Below are 15,317 nucleotides of genomic sequence, written 5' to 3' on the forward strand. Positions count from 1 at the left end.
CTTAGCATCTCTTACATCCAGGAGGGCTGTGATCAGACCCAGCTATCACCTTCAGGTGCGCTTTCTGACACCTTGTCTGACTTCACTGTCACTGTGCCAGCATCCTCAGGCTTAACCTGCTTCATTGTCAGTGTGCAGCAATTGCCAACGTTCTTGATGTCATTGTAATTGTTGGTGTAAAGGAGGTTGCCATTCAGGAACCATTCCACGTCCTCGTCATCATGGGACAGCTCGCAGGAGAGAAGACAGCAGAGCTCTCTTCTTCAATTTCCACATCCTGCAGGTGCTTCGTTACTTCTACATTGCGGGCTGTGGGGAAACAAGGTGAACTGTTACCACTGTTACTATAAATCATACTGGGATGTGGTAGAATGGTTGGACTAGATGATCTCTGTGTAATCTTCTCAGTTAAGATTATACATTTATAAAGTTAGCAGGAGAGAACGGCAGAAATCAACCTCAAGAAGAGAAATCTGAGGTGAAATAGGACATGGAAGAGGCCACCCTCCCTGCTCATACCTTCAGCTGTCAGCGTGGCCTCAGTCTCTGCAATTCCTGCCTTGCACTTGTACACACCAGCATCATCGGGCTTCAGCTTCAGAATCTTGAGCTCTGCTGAATGCTTATCCCTCTTGATCTTGTACTTCTCAGAGGGCTTGATGAGTGTGTGGACTTTGAACCATTTCACAACATTTGGAGAAGGCCTGAAGTCACAGGACAGGATGACAGAATGATGTTCCAAAGCAGTCTTGTCCTCCAACTTCCTGGTGATTTCTATATGGTAATCTGCAAAGCAGGGGTGGAAGAGAAGAAAGGATGAGGACAATTGGAAGAAGAGGAAAGTCTCTTGCGTGTATTCCATTCCAATTAATGTCATGTTCACAATGGTTCTTTGAACGACTCTAAAGATAAAACAAATGATTGTCTATAGGGAATGCCATTGACTACATTTCTATAAAGTAATACTGTATATTATCTACCAAATGCAAGGTCCAGCTCTTGTTCTGTGCTTATTAAATTGCTCCCAATTGTTGAGGCTTTTATTCAAATAAGAGTGAGTTGAAAATATAACAAGTACTTTAGGATGTGAATGGAGACTCTTACGCTGGGGACAACAGCAGATAAAAAGCCTGCAAGTTTCTTTCAGGTGAAATCAATGACAAACTGCATCAAATTTAGGTGCTACCAAACTTAACCTTGTCTAGTTCAGAAATACAATTAATTTCACCTGATTTGACTTCTTTGGTATAGCCAAGGACAAAACCTCAGCTCTGTAGATCTGAATAGTAAGCACATCACAGCTATTCAAACACATCTTTGCACAGTGCAGTGTTTTCAAAGCCAGGATATGTTACCTCTGACAAGCAGATTGGCTGTGGATTTGGATTTGCCAATTGAGAACTGAATGGTGCTTGTCATATCAGTGGTGGTTTTCGGTATGGTCAGCTGGTGGATGGTGCCTTCTTGCTGCATAATCAAGTTTCTGCCAGCCTGTAAGACTTCCCCACGTAGGAATACCTCTTGGGAGGTTTCACAGACGGAATGGATATCTCGCATTCAAATTTGGCTTTTTCAGGCTCAGTCACATAGTCATCACACAGCTCCTTTACTAGATTAATGGATTGCTCTTTAAGAAGTATGGAACTAGAGAAAGCAGAGATTTAGAAGGAATGTAAAAAACCCTTACATTATCACCCCACTTACTCACGTCAGCATTACTGCACATGAACACTACACCTATCAGCTCAGAATGCCTTGAAACATCATTAAAAAATAATAGAAAGAAAAGAATGTTGTTAAGAAGTCAGACAATAAGACTGACAATCTGAAAAGAGCCCAGATCTGATTCCCAGTCCAACATCCAAATCAAACCATGACCTTCCCATCCCAATATCAAACTCCTCGCATTACAAAATGGAAAAGAGGTTCATTGAAACACGGACATTGATAATTACTTTGGTTAAATACAGCAACTTAGTTCTGAACAACAAGTTTTCACCTAGTAAAGGTCTCTGTAGCTCAAATGTAATGACTCTACTTAGGAGAAATTCATTTTCCAGGAAGTTCTTGCCCTTATAATTTTAACAGTGGCAAAGCTGGGGACTGAACTCTTGAGTAGTGTGCTAACTCAAATGTCTCCCTTTTCTTTATCACACTTAACATCATATATATACCCTAACATTGTATATATTAAAAAAAAAAACAAAACCCTGTGTTCTTTTCAAACAGCAAGAGAAAATGAAGAAAAGGTTAAGCTATGTTTTTTATCCCTCAACGTTCAAACACAAATCTGAAGTCTAAACGTAGAAAATCAACCTCCTAAGAAAATAATCTGTCTTACTTTGCAAAAGTAAATTCCAAAAGAGAAGCTGGATATTTTGTGGGCAGAAAGGTAGGTAGGTAGGAGTTTTTATTTCTGTGAAAGGTCCTGGTGGTGTTTAACTTCCTTGACATTAAAGCAAAGGATGTTAGCTCGTTTATAACATAAGATAATTTAATCAAAATCGTCATCAGAAGCATAATTACCTTTAACTGTAAGATGGGCACGAGATTCACGAGATTCTGCCTTTTCTGCTACCGATTTTATTTCTGCTGCATCCTTGACTTGGACAAGTGTGTAAGTCAGCGAGTAGGTCTTTCCTGAAGCAGAGAACCAGAGTCACTAAGGCTGGAAAAGACCACTAAGGTCATCTAGTCCAACCGCCAGCTCATCCCTACCAAACTGTGCTCTTGAGAGCAAACCCACAACTACACTTGGCTTCCTTGAGCAAAGAGCTCTGAGGCACATGGCCAGGCTGAGCATCATCCATCTGGTTTCACAGCATCACTGCCTGTTCTCTCATGTCAATGAAACCACCCATTCCCCCACATCCACATCCCCACGAAAGTGGAATCTAAACATGGCTTCTACAAGGACTGACCAAATGTGGCTGTCGTCACCTTCAAAGTACCTGATACAGAAGGATCACACTCACTGTCAGACAAAACCTCTTTGTAGAGGTGAACTGACTGCCCTGTTCACCCCCACGTTGGAAATAACTGCACTCATTTCCTACCTGCTCCCAGCAGTGTGGGATGGTGGGATAGCATCACACTTCCCACACTAAGCATCCCACCATGTCACTTGTTCCACCTAAACCTCAGTCCCAAAACAAAAGGGGAACTCGCTTCTGAACCCTCTTCACTTCATTTCAGATGTCTTATATGCTTGATCTCCAACCCACCCCCCACTCAGGAGAAAGATCCCCCTCTTACACCCTACCATCTTGCTGCATTCTAATGTTGTCATCAGCCTTCAGCTTGTTGTCATCTTTGTACCACTGGGTCTGAACCTCATCGTGTGAAATCTCAGACAAAAGATGCACTCCCATATTCATTCACTTCCACATCTTCCAGTGGTTTAACAATCTTGATATCTCCAGCTGTGAAACGGTAGAGATATATTTGTCAGGGTATTTCCAGAACTGAGTGCAGCATCTTTTCCTTACACATATTTGCATAGAAAATAAGTAGGATTATGTTTTATTCTAAACCATCATCCATTCCTGAGTCATTTCCCTTTTGAACACAGTCAATGCATTATTGCCCTTGAACTTAAAGATAGACTTACTAGCTACAATGGAGCTCCCTGCAAACACTTTTCATGGAAACCAGAATCTTATTTATTCTAAAACCTTTCAAGCAAAATTAAGGGTAGAAAAACAATAGAACTGACTGAATCTTTAAGGTCATTTAGTTCCAATCCCCCTGCTATAGGCAGGGACACCTCCCTCCAGACCAACTCTTCTCCTCAGGGTCAAGGCTTCTCTCAAATCATTCTCCTCTAAGCCTGTGCCTGTGCTTGGGATTGCCCTGGCCCAGGTGCAGGGCCTTGTACTTGGCCACACTCAAGTTCATGAGGCTGCCAAGGGCCCACCTCTCCAGCCTGTCCAGGTCCCTCTGAGTAGCATCCCTTCCCTCTAGCACATCAACAGCACTGCTCAGCTTGGTGTCATCTGCAAACTTGCTGAGGCTGCATTTTATTCCAGTGTCCATGTTGCCTACAAAAATGTTAAATAACACTGGTCCCAACACCACCCTCCATCTGGACACTGAGCTATTGACTGCAGCTCTCTGAGTGTGACCATCCAGACAGTTCCCTATCCTGCAACTGGTCCATCCATCAAAACCATTTTTCTCCAGTTTGGTGACCAGGATGTCATGCAGGACGGGATCAAATGCTCTGCACAAGTCCAAGTAGATGATGTCAGTTGCTCTCCCATTATCCACTGATGCTGTTACTCCATCATGAAAGGCCACCAAGTTTGTCAGGCATGGCTTGACCTTGAGGAAGCCATATTGGTTACTACCAATCTCCTCATCTTTATTTTCCAAACTATGCCAAGGAGAACTAGACAGAACTCTACAATGTCGTGTCACTACAAACCTGTCTGAACCATTGGCTTCTCTGCATGCTCATCACTAGTCTCTCCTTAGCTTGTGTGCCCACAGTGTACGGGGAATGTCAGCCACAAATCTTACCTAGGGGACATCTTTGCTTCAAAGTCCCTTGAACATCACACAATCCCTTTTAACTCTCTAGGTCTGCACTTATTTATGTCAGAATCAGACCATATTTCTGTGCTGCTATTTCCCTTTCCTTCTGAAGGGCCTGGATACAACTTGGATTAACCTCAGGAGCAGAGTTCCTGCATAAAACAGCCAGTACTGAAACAGCAACCCAGCCTGGTTGCAGACTGAGAGAGAAAATGAGAGTTCACCGCCTGTGAATAATGAGACTTCTCTTATTTCCCTGGGAAGTAATGCCCACTTTTTTACTTTGACAGAGCTCCTTCCCATCCTAGAAGGGAAAATATCAAGTCAAATCTACATTAGTCCTTCCATCTCTGCACTGGGCAAAGGCAGCCTTCACATCTATGCTTAATTCACCCAATTCCCTAGAATTAATGGAACTGTACTTACTGGAACATATGCTGAAGCTTAAGCACAGTGCAGTGTTTTCAACATGTAGGAATGGCTATAGAACATGCATAAATTCTGGCTGACCTATGACAGCTTAAAGCACTGTGGAGGACTGTTAACAAGCCCGTTTGGACATCACCTTGAATAAATGACGTTATCCTCAAGTAAGGAAAGGAACAGCTGAGCACCGGGGAGGTACACAAAGGGCCAGAGCAAATTCTCACACTGTCAGGTGCAAAGAAAACTGAGATTTCACCCTAAAACGCAGTTCACAACAAGGCTACAAAATCCTGGCTGAGAATTTCTGAATGCTCACCAGTTGTTTCCAGCTCGAATGTCATCTTCTGGCCAGCAGCCTCGCAGATGTATTCTCCAGCATCTTTCTTCTCCAGCTGCTCCACAACCAGACGCCGTGTTTTGCCCACAGATTCCATTCTGAACTTTCTGGAGGAGGCAAGCAGTCTTCCATCCTTGAACCATTTTACTCCAGTTGGATCCTGTGCTACTTCACAGCTGAGGGAGGCACTTGCTGCCAGGGCAGCACTCACCTCTTTCTGCACCTGCTCCTGGTTTATAAACACAGGTTTTGGCTCTGAGGGAAGAAAAGAAAAACAGAAGGACTGAAATGAGACCATCTTGCAGGTTTGTATGTACAGGTTGGAACAGGTTTAGGTTACCACTTGTGCCCAAACTAATAGCCTTCATAGAGAATATCAGCTCTTCTGTTGAAACAAAGTGTCAAATCTAGGCAAGAAAGAACCTAGGAACTGAAGGAACCAAGAGGGTCCTTGAACACCAGTCCCATGGTTGCAAGTCACTATGCAAACATATTGAACCCAAAAGAACATCTGTCCTGCAGGCAACCAAAACCTGAGTTCCTTTTGCTTAAGACCCACTGTGAAACATCAAAACACATAAACATGTGATAGTCAAACCACTGGCTGCCTTTTCATGACCCAGAACAGTACTCCTGGCTTCCTGAACAGACTCCTCATGGCCTCTACCATTGCCACAACTGTGACTGTCAAAGGCACAAAGGAAATATGCTCACCAACGCAGTCCTTTGTTCTTTGTGTGTGATTTGCAGATATCTATCTTACTTTGAGCTCTGGCAATAGTCAGCTCTACCAGGTCTCTTACTGTGAGTAGCAGACTCACCTATCCAGATGCAGCCTCCAACATAAAGGCATAGTAAAAAGGCAGTGTACTACTAGGAGAAGTTCCTGCTTCTCCTGCCATGAAAGGCTGCACGTACAACATGCACTCCAGCCTCACTGCACATACTTATCTTAGTCAAATGTTTAGGTGAACAAGAATTACAGTTTGGGATCTCAGGCACAGGAGAGATTTGAATAATATCTTGAACACTGCTTCCATTGTACATATATCAGTAATTATTATTCTACAGACAGACTGAAACAGGTCTTTGTGCCATACTAAATCCAAATACTTGATACAAACCCAGGCAATCAAGTATAGGGGAAAAACCTCAGCACAGACTACTGCAACTGGATCACTGTATAATAGAAACTAGATTTTACTTTATTGATCTCTGCTGTATTTCAGACAACACCTGTCTTACCTGTGACATGAATCTTGAAGGTGAGTTTCTGGCCAGCAGCCTCGCAGCTGTACTCCCCTGCATCTTTCTTCTCCACCTGGCTCACCACCAGCCGACCCTGTTTGCCCTCTGACTCCACCTTGAACTTCTTGCTCCAGGTGATCAGTTTCCCCTCCTTGTACCACTTCACCTCCGTCTTCTCCTGGGCCACCTCGCAGCTCAGCGTGGCATTTTCTGTTGGTGCAGCCTTCACCTCCTTCTGCACCTTCTCCTTGTTGATAAAAGCATCTTCTGCTTCTGGAATTGAAGGCAAATGGGCACATTTAAGACATGAATCTTTTCTACACAGCCTTCCCCAAATGCCCAAATTAGTCTTTGGACTGTACCGTTGAGGACAGCTTTCCCACTCACATTTCCTGACAGTGCTATGAACTGAATGCCAACATCTGAACTATATCAACTGCCAGTGAAGAACTTCCTCCCTGCCAGACCAAAACAGCTTAGATAGCCCTAAACTTGTTTTCATTTCCACCAGTATCATGTTCCAAAATCTTCAAAAATTAAAAAACACCCGTTTCCCCACTGTCCAGCAGCACACCAGCATACGCAGTCATTGAAAAGTCTGTTTCATACAAGGGGACAGGCATTAAATTGTCCAAACAAGCTGACAGCTGTAAGTTGCTTTGCCAGCAAAAGCCAGGTGAGGGGTCAAGGTTAAATTCTGTTTGTGATTAAGTCATAGTGAGGAAATGTATTTTTCTCACCTACATATTTCTGAAAACAATTCTAATATCTCCTGAGTTTTCAGAGGCAGTAATAAAATGGTTTCCCCTATGGAATCATAGAACGGTTTGGGTAGAGAAGGAAGCTTTAAAGATCATCCAGTCCAACCTCTTGCCGTGGTCAGGGACATCATTCACTAAATGAGGCTGCCCAGGGTCCCCATCCAGCCTGCCCTTGGACACTACAATGATGAGTCACCCACAACCTTCACTGGACAGTCTGTTCCAGTGTATCACCACCCTCATCATAAAGAACTTTTCTCATGTCCAAATTGAGTCTACCCTCTTCACTTTTGAAACCATTGCCCCTTCTTATGTTGCTACAGACCCTGGTAAAAAGCCTTTTTCCACTTTCTTATCAGACTCTCTTCATAAATAGAACGCCTGTCTTCCTCCATTTTGGAATGAAAAGCACCAGCTTGAAGCCTTTCTATTTTTAAGCATGTCTTTTGTACCTGCTATAGAGAAGAAAACAAAAGAAAATACTGGAAAACCTTTTTAGTTGCAGGTTTCTTTAATTTAATAGAAACCACCAATGCCGCCGTCTAGCATTGTGACCAAATGCTGTCTTAGACTATTTAGGAAGAAGCATTTGCAGGGGTGTGCTTGTGCCCTGAAGATATCTTTAATATTCTTTAATTTCCCCTGAAATTATTGACTTCTCATTTTGCTATCATTGCATCTACTTGAGATCCCCAGGGAAATTCCCAAATTATTTCCAGCCTGTCTTAAGCTGAGGCTACCCAAGTCTTCTGCTTCAGAAGGCAAACAGGAATGTACACAAATTAAACAGAATTTAAGCACGGTCTACATCACTGAATGCTGGGGCTGAATGTGTCAAACCACTTAACTTTCCCCTCCTTCTTTGTTGGGGGGTTCAATACAGTCGAAACAATTTCTCTCATCTGTGACATGAATCTTGAAGGTGAGTTTCTGGCCAGCAGCCTTGCAGCTGTACTCCCCTGCATCTTTCTTCTCCACCTGGCTCACCACCAGCCGACGCTGTTTGCCCTCTGACTCCACCCTGAACTTCTTGCTCCAGGTGATCAGTTTCCCCTCCTTGTACCACTTCACCTCCGTCTTCTCCTGCACCACCTCGCAGCTCAGCGTGGCATTTTCTGTTGGTGCAGCCTTCACCTCCTTCTGCACCTTCTGCTTGTTGATAAAGGCATCCTCTGCTTCTGGAATTGAACTGGAAAACATTGAGTAAAATATACATTAGATATGAGCAACTTGTGACTGGAAGACATTAAAAGTTGCTTCTATGTTGTATTGGACCATTTCCTGGAGCAACTCTGCTTCACAGTGTTTATCACACATTATAATGCATCCTCAGCACAGTCCCTATGGTCATCCCATCCCTCTGGGTAGTCTTTACTATCAGCTTGGACTCCTAATTTTCAGATTTCTTCTAATGAAGACAATGACAGATCTTCATCTGTCTGTCTTTTTGATATTGCTCCACTCTGCACTGGATATCAGCCAAATACAGCTCAATTATGAAGACCTCAAAATCAGGAAACCATAGAAATTTAAGAGCAGAAAACCATCTTTTCACTCTACCCTATGGGAATGATATAGCCCATAATATGGTGAATATTTGGCCTACATTAGATTTTGTAGCTCAGTTTTATGCATAAAGCATGGTTTTGTACTCTCAGCAACCCCTGATTCTTCAGAGAACTGGCTGAGGTCATCTCCTCTTAATACCTAACACATATAGAAGAAAGTGTTTAAAGCCCACCTTACCCTTTGTGTCAACAAATGGAGTTAGCATCAGAAAGATATCAAGTGTAATTAGTTAGGCATACACACTTCAGTTAAGGGGATTCAGTTAATCACTTTGCTAAGTGGGATCGATTGATACATTGAATCTTTTATTGATTACTTTAATGACTGTTTTATCTGATTCTCCTTTTACCAACAACTGGTTGCTGAGAGCGTTCATGCTAGTTCCTATTTGAGGCGTGGGAGAACAGATAAACCCTAAATAAATGGGCTTCCATTTCTATTCCATGGTTTGCCCTACAAAAGGCTGTAGAAGTGCAGAATATTTCTGACGCACTTACATCATGGACTTCTCTAGTGCTAGCCAGCTTCTAACAGCAGAGCAATTTTGAATAAGCTTCCTATGCTTGTTTGGGTCCCAGGAAAGATCCCAGGGTCCTGATGCTGATACCAAGTCAGAGGCTCCAAGCATGAATGCAGGACTAGCAGGTGTGAGGGGGATTGACATTGCCTTTTATTTGCAGTGGAGACATGGAAGACCACTCATTCAGATCATTCATGCAAGCATATTCAGGCATACCCAGCTCAGGTGACCGGGAAGGCTCCTGCTCCCCAGCAGTCATGGCAAACCCTTCCAGGACCTGACCCCTATCTCCTTCCTCCCCGCTGTCACTCTGTGAAGCCTTCTGCTGCCATCCCTTTCCCTTCCTTCATGACTTTCTCCTCTGCATGCTGTCTGAATTCTGAGTGGCAGCAGCTGCCCAGGAGGGTAAGTTCAGCTCAAGTTGCTGTGCTGCTGACCGTTGCAGTACGTGCAATCCCAGGATTCACACCACAGCTCTACCACCAGCACTGCAGTCCACTGAAGGCGAGGGAGCAGGGCAGCAAGCCAATGCAAGAATGCAGTTGATACACTCTACATTTGATCTCCCTGCTTGTATTGACTGCAGAAGCATCATTCTCTCCACCCATCTTCAACAGCCCCTGTTTTGACTGATGATTTTCAGGGGAGGTTCAAGTTGGATGTTAAGAAAAACTTCTTCTGAAGAGGAGTGGTGATGTGGTGGCACAGCTTTGCAGGGAGGTGGTGGGGTCACCATCCCTGGGAGTGTTCAATAACCATGGAGATGTGGCACTGAGGGACGTGGGCAGTGTGCATGGTGGGATGGGGTGAGGCTGGATGTGGGGATCTTTGTGGTCTTTTCCAACCGCAATGATTTGATGAAGATCAGAAGGGTTGCTTATTAGCAAGACAACAAACATGGCCTAGACCAACCAGGTGATGCAAAACTTCTCACAAATGCAATGGAGCTTTGGCCCACTTCAAATAAGGATTTCAGCATGCACCACAAATACTGAGATAATGAGATGGCAGAATCAGCCCTTTTTACTCTAGTTTTCTATAGGTTTCCAAGGTGTGCAGCACTTGTTTCTTTTAAGCAAGAAGGTCTAATCTGCATCCCGTAATGCTCAACACTCAGCACCTAACATTCAACATGTCCTTAAAATGGGATTGTTCTGTGCTACCAGTGGAACCCTGGGGTAGAGGAACCCTGAAAATCTTTCTGAGTGCAATGGTAAGAGGAGAAATTAAGACTCAGGAAGCCATTGCACTTTGGGAGAAGCTAGTAAGATGAGGATTTCTGTAGTGAAAGAGCCAACCACTCCAAGAGTACTCATAATCCCTCCTGACTTTCACACCACATCATTTTGCAGTGAGGGCTGGACTTGCACGTCATGTTACAGTGGTACACATGAGAAATACAGCAACGGTAGCTAGGCAAGCACTCTCCATGTATGGCAGAGGAGGAGGTATTACATTACCCTGTGCAGCCATGAGCTCATCCGGTCTGAAAGAGAACAGAAAACCTTTGGTTTCTGAGGCAAACAGCTAATAATAGCCCTCAGCTAGCAAAATTCAAGTGTAAAAGCACTACATTGCTGTGTTTTCTCCCTACACCTCTGCAATAAGATGTGGACTGGCTTTGGCTGCTGAGGAATAACTTGGTAGATTCCAGCTGTTTCCATAGTCTTTCTGTCATCGTTCATATTTCATTTTCTCTGACAGATACCTCCCAAATCTACCCTTTCTGTAATCCACTCTTTGCTGAAAGTGCCAATTTCCTGAGCCAAAAGCATGAGCTACACAACTCACGGAACAGATCCAAAGGCCCCAGAATCACATCCACGTGGTGTGGGAATAGTAAGAGCTGATGGTTTAGAGTCTACACCACAGGCAGCAGCAAAACTGTCTACTACAGGAGCAGAGATATATTGCACACCAGGGACTGAAGGAGCAGAATGCCCCAAGATGGAGAGAGCAAAGACTGCAGCCTTTACAAGGGAACAGAACGCAAGCTATGCCCTGCAAGGACACCAGGTCTGTGTGAGCAGAAAGGCAGTAGACTCCCAGTACAGTTGCTCCTCCACATAGCTGACCAAATGCCAAACCTTGACCAGGATTAAGCTCCAATGTGTTCACTGCCATAGGAAAGAAGAGGAGAAAACAGATTCCCTGTCCTGATCAGCTCAGAATACAAGACGAGAACTGTAAAGTTAACAGAGAACAAGCTGACTTACGAGCAAAAACCAGCAGAGTGCAGCTACAAATAAAACAGAAGACAAACCCTCGTCATCAGCCAGCTCACTAATGGTCACTCAGAATGCAGCTGATGTGCCCATGGCTATCTGGAGTCTAAGTTAAAATTTACTGGATCTTGTGCAAAATATACTGACACCAGAGCAATCTCTACTGCAGCTGGAGTGAGAGATCTGCCTCCGTGCTAAACTCTCAGACTAATGAGAAACGTACTATTAGAAAGGTATCAATGGATTCATGACTGGTCATTACATTTACAGAACATGGAACGAATGGTCGTCAACATGGGATTCAACAAGCCAAAGGCAAGTGCAATGCCTCTGACTAAAAGTTCTTAGGACACCAACAACCAAACCTCAGTGCAGCCACAGTAGAGAACTGTAACTACTACTGTTGAAATATCAACTGGTAGAGCAGTGTTGCACATTGTACAAATCACAGTTGGACATCCATGGACAGCTCATTATAAAAGTAGTCGTTGGGGAAGAGCTGGATGAAACACTGTTAAAAACAAATAATCATTTTAGCTGCACGTTTGTAAGCATTTCTTTTCATCCTCCCCAAAACAGTTTCATGGCAGAATCAAGAGGACACATTCACACAGACGTTTCCACAGCCAGACTAGGGAATAATCAAAGAATATCAACCAAAATGTGTTTCCTACCAGTTACATGAATCTTGAAGGTGAGTTTCTGGCCAGCAGCCTCGCAGCTGTACTCCCCTGCATCTTTCTTCTCCACCTGGCTCACCACCAGCCGACGCTGTTTGCCCTCTAACTGCACCTTGAACTTCTTGCTCCAGGTGATCAGTTTCCCCTCCTTGTACCACTTCACCTCTGTCTTCTCCTGGGCCACCTCTCAGCTCAGCGTGGCATTTTGAGTCAGTACAGCCTTCACCTCCTTTTGTACCTTGTCCTTGTTTGTAAACACGTCTTCTTTCTCTGCAGGGACATCACAACAGTCACACCGTTTTGCTGTAGTCTGCTGCAGAGCTAACTCCAGTTCCCCGTTTTCACTATACCTGCCCTTCACAGAGAGCATCGTGAGGAAAATACTTTCCCCTCTATTTTGCCTTGGGAAATGATAAGCATATCATTTCATATCACATCATATCACATCATATCACAAAGCTAAACATTTCGCAGTCTGATAGCAGATTTGGACATGAGATTTAGAACACCTGCATGCACAACTGAACCTCCTCCCTTATCTTTTTTTCTTCTGATGTCTCTCTACATTTCCAGAAAATCAGAAGGGAACGGCCCTCTAGAACAGGTTGCCCAAGGAGACTGATTGCCCAATGACACTAATTGTGTCATTCAAATTTTGTAACCAGATCTCTTCAAACACCTCCCCTTTTCTCACTCCTTGCATGCCTTGTGTGCTCTTGCACTGTAACCCTGCAGACACCAGCTGACTACAAGAGCTGCACAAGTTACCCTCCTTGCCTATTGTTTGTTGCAGTAATTCATTCCTGGATGGAAAAGCACATGTAGAAAAGTGTTGCTATGACACTAGATGACAAAGAAAGTCCTATAGCCAAAATGTTTTGCACCAGAGAGGCTGTCAGTTGATCCTCCAAATGCAAGACACACCAAATGAAGCGTTCCTTTATCTCTGGGATTTCAAGCATTTTCTCACCTCTGACTTTCACTTGGAATGTCGCTTTGTCATCTTTTGTTTCACAGCTGTAGCTCCCTTGGTCTTTCAGGGTCACATATTTGATCATGAGCTTGAGGTGCGTCCCCTGGGAAATGATGGTTGTCCTCTGGTCCTGCTTCACCTCTGTTTGATCTTTCTTCCATACGACAGCTCCGCTTGCAGCTGACACCTCACACACCAGCTCCAGGTCTTCAGAAGGACTGACTGATATTTCTGGAGTCGTTTTGGACTTGCTGACAAGATTAATGGCTTCATCTGAAGAAAAAAAGAGAAAGTGGTTTACATCCTGACTCAGGCTTATTCGGCACAGCATGAAGATACAGTTAGAACTGATTGTAATGTCTCTGCTCATTACATTTGGGTGATTGAGTTTCACCTCTGGAGGTACTCACATACAAACGTGTGCTTGATTCTCCTGTGTAAGGAAAGAGTAAGTTCTATGCAGACAGTTCTTATTTCTTTTAATCAATTCTGTATTCTGCACATGTTCTTCTGAAGCTAAAATGAAGGCAGCTAAGTAACGTGTTTTCAATACATGAACAAACCTATTCAACACCTTGTCTCTAAGCTAACAAGCAGCGTTTGATGAGCACATCAGTATTTCATGCCCTTCATTCCATCCAGACAGAACCTGCCTGAGGAGCAAGCTGATGGCTGTCAGCTACAGGCAGACCTAGCTTAGTATTGCATTTCTTATAGCAACAACTGTTGCTTTCAGTCACTGAATATACCAAGGCCAATTGCTATGCCAGGCACATTTATGGCATCAGTGAACAAATAATGCGTTAAAAATTGTAATAGACAGGAGCCATGTATTCTTTTAAAACTAGATGACCAAAGAAGAACAGTCCCTCTAGAGTCAAGCTGTGAAGAACTAATAGCACCAACCAATATCACATACATAGATTACTTCCCTGCCCTAAGACCATCTTGTGACCATTTGGTGCTCCTAATTAAGCCCTCTTGATGGCTTTTTTGTCTGAGCCATGTGACATTTTGTGATAGGAGTTACTGCTAGTGTTCCCTTAACCCAACACCAAAGTAGGAGGTATCCATTCTCAGGGAATCATGTAGGCTTCCTCTGTATTTGATGCTCAGAGACAGCCCCAGAAGTTTTAAAATCTTAGCTTAGCTCTCATCCAATAATGTTCATCAAACAGTGCAACTTGTCCTTTGGGGATGCCTTTGTTCTGCATCCACCAGTTCCAACGGAGTCTTCTTGGCTTGTTTTAGATCAGTTTTTCAACAGATAAAGCCAGGGTCTTTGAATTACAAAGTGAAATTGCAGAATGCATGATTCTCAACCAAACAGAACGGGAGGTGGGATGCAGGGTGAATACCTGAGCCAATACCACCTGCAAGCAATCCTTCAATATCTTAGGAATCTCTAGCCATCCCAAATCCAGTGTTGTGCTTGATCTATCATCTCTGCTGAGTTTTTAGCTAAGCTGATGGTGAGCATCATGGTGGTGATGGGTGAGCAGTCGGACTAGAGGGTCTTAATCAACCTTAAGGATCCTGTGATCAGAGGAATGTGAATGTGCGGTTAGAGGTCACAAGCGCTGTACTGCAGCATGAGCATACACAGCGAAAGGCTTTCAGTAGAGCTTCAGTTCATAAATGAGGACTGGGTTATGGAAAAGAGGCTCAAGATAGAAACCAGAAAACAGATCTTAACGCCAGGTTCTGTGAATGCAGCCAGCTGAATTTCACAGATATTGAATTTCAATGACAATTTCTTGTGTTATTTTACCCTCCAGCTCCACCCTGAACAGGAACATGTCAGTGACAAGCATTACTCCTCCAGGCTTGACCTGACAGTGCTTTACTTGTACTATGAGCTAATGCCAGGAAGAGCAGGAAAAGAGTTTCATCCACGTGCCTTCTCCTTCCTTAGTAAAACCAGTGTGAAACTGCAGCCATGTCAGGCTGAAGGAGACGTCTCAGATGTCCTGCCTGGATGCAGGAGGTCACGTGTCAGAGGATGTCTGGCACGTCAAGTCTCATGGCAGTGCAGTGCATGA

Source organism: Coturnix japonica, chromosome 13 (genome assembly GCF_054131305.1).
Source record: "Coturnix japonica strain WE chromosome 13, WE-NBRP24, whole genome shotgun sequence".
Classification (NCBI taxonomy): domain Eukaryota; kingdom Metazoa; phylum Chordata; class Aves; order Galliformes; family Phasianidae; genus Coturnix; species Coturnix japonica.